Below are 2,587 nucleotides of genomic sequence, written 5' to 3'. Positions count from 1 at the left end.
AAAAAAAAAAAAAAAAACTGAGCTGAGTTTGACTATATGAAACTGAAATGATACACATTTAGATTACAGAAGTGTCAAAGTTTCTTTGCTCAGAGATTTTAAATAATTTTGCTCATAATTTTAGAAACCATCCTTCATTAAGCAGTTGCACATCTTTCCAAAATTTGTTCTATTCTTGTCTAGTGACTTGGTATTACACCAGGCATATTACCTAACCTAACTGGCTAGCTTGCTATAATGAAGAGACTCAAATATACACGGCTTAGAGAAAGAAGAAAGTAGTTCTCTGTGACTTAATGTAGCTGTCTGGAGGTAGATGGGCTCTGAGGAGTCTGTTCAACACGCTCATACAGGTGCTTGGGATTTTTCTATCTTTGTTGGCCTTGTTTATGTGATAGGCAGACTTACTTCCTATCAGAGAAAGAACAAGGAATGAAGGGCAAGAATAGGAACTAATGGTAAAAGCTACTACTCTCTAGGAAGTGGCTGCTGCCTCAAGAATGGGACCTGAATGATGTAGTGACCACTTATGCTTATATCTGATTGATTCTAATGACCCCAGTGTCAAAGCTTGCTGCAAAGCAAATTTGTTTTTATTTTTTCTTTTTATTTATTTGTATTTTTAGGGAAGGGTCTACAGGGTGTTCAGGGACTCACTATTAGATTGGACTCATAGTGATCCACCTCTGTTCAGCCTCCCAAGAGCTAGGATTACAGGCACCTGCCACCACCCCAAGTCTCAAAAGTGGTTTCAGCGCGTCCCAGGGGCGGGGCCAGCATAGCATATCAGGGATCGAACCCCAGCCGCTGCATTCTGTCTAAGCAGGCACTTTGTTCAGCTGAGCTATTGGACCGGCCCCTAATTACATTATATTTTGTACCGAAAGATATCCAGTAAGAAACTAAAGAAAGGAGATTTGGTGCAGCCAGAGCGCAAGGATGTTCTTAGAGAAGCGCCACGCTCCCAAGGGGCGGGAATAGGGGAGGCTCTGCGCAGGACTTCTTCAGCCTCGGGTCCTTGTGGGGTTCGCTTGGATTTCAGCCGGGGTCCGTCCCCCCCTTCCCCCCCGTCCCCCCCGTCGCCCCTCGTCCTCCCTCCCGTTGTCCCCCCCCCCCAGTTCTTCGGCCTGGGCTGGCAGGGAGACCCTCGCAGGATGGAGCAGACCGAGGTGCTGAAGCTGCGAACGCTGGCCGAGCTCATCCGCATGCTGCGCCAGCTCTTCGCTAGCAACGAGGTCAGCATATAACAGGTGTAGGCCGTCCTGGAGGCCTGCGACAGCGACCCTGCCAAGTGGGCGATGTACGCCAAGTTCGATAAGTACAGGTATACCCGAAATCTTGTGGATCGAGGACATGGGAAGCTTAACCTGATGCTGGGGGGAGGGCATGGCAGTATTCGTGATCACACGGATTCCCACAGCTTTCTGAAAACGTTGCAGGGAAATCTAAAGGAGACGTTATTGGCCTGGCCTGACAAAAAATCCAACGAGATGATCAAGAAGTCTGAAAGAACCTTGAGCAAAAACCAGTATGCCTACATCAATGATTTCATTGGCTTACATCGAGTAGAGAATATCAGCCGCACAGAACCTGCTGTGAGCCTTCACCTGTGCAGCCCACCATTTGATACATGCCATGCTCTTGATCAAAGCACGAGACATAAAAACAAAGTCACCATGACGTTCTGCAGCAAATTTCGAATCAGGATTCCATTTCCAGTTTCAGGTTCACTGGAGAACAACTAAGGAGCACTAAATCCTGCAGTGTCTTGCTTTAAGGTCTGCTGAATGTTTTTGCTTTGGATTAGAAGGCTTTCACTGTTTGATGTCCGGTAAAAAACTTAAATAAGCCAATACTTTGGTCTACTATAAGACAGATGTTAATGATAAGGCATTAATGATCAAAGAGTGCCCCAAAGTACTGTAGAAGAAAAATTCCATTAAAAAGTCTTGAAATTTTAAAGGCCTAATCAGGTGTTTTCCTGGTTCTATCCTGTAATTCCACTGCAACCATAGTAGGAGTTTTTTTTTTTTGGGGGGGGGGTTGTAAGCTTTAAAAATATTTTGGTCTCTGAGGTGTCATCTGTAATAAGTATAAACAAGAATCCAGATGCCAGCTGTCTACTTTGTTATCTGGAGGGCTAGAGATAGATGTTTTCAGTACATTTTGCAAACTCTTAATAACTGAGAATTTTTTGATCATTGGATTTTATTTTTTCAATGTTTTACACCCTCCTTTTCTGTAGATAATAGAAAGTCTTTTTTTTAATTGACATCAGTTATTTTTATTTTAAAGAAAGAATAAAAAAAGTGGTACAAAATCTCAAAACAAGATTTTAGGAGCACAACAATGGTTAGGACATTGCGTATCATTATTGCCAAAGTAGTTTCTCATATTACAAGATATAGGCAAGAAATAATAAGCAAATAACATAGGTACAAACCTCTTTTTTTTAAGTCAACAGAAAATTGAAATATACTTTTTAAAGTTTCTAATACTAGGGGAAGATATCATACAATGTCTTTTTAAATAAATTGTAAGTCAAAGATACAGTATAAATCTTAGAACAAAAATTAAGATTAAGCAA

The 2,587-nt window shown here is 41.9% G+C and overlaps 1 pseudogene; it reads left to right on the top strand.

The window, feature by feature from the left end:
- The first annotated feature begins 1,154 nt into the window (after positions 1 to 1,154).
- On the top strand, positions 1,155 to 1,777 carry LOC101565811 (annotated as a pseudogene).
- Positions 1,778 to 2,587: the final 810 nt, after the last annotated feature.

Source organism: Octodon degus, unplaced genomic scaffold (genome assembly GCF_000260255.1).
Source record: "Octodon degus isolate 3935 unplaced genomic scaffold, OctDeg1.0 scaffold00109, whole genome shotgun sequence".
NCBI classification, from domain to species: Eukaryota; Metazoa; Chordata; class Mammalia; order Rodentia; family Octodontidae; genus Octodon; species Octodon degus.
This window is presented reverse-complemented; position numbering and strand designations above follow the sequence as displayed.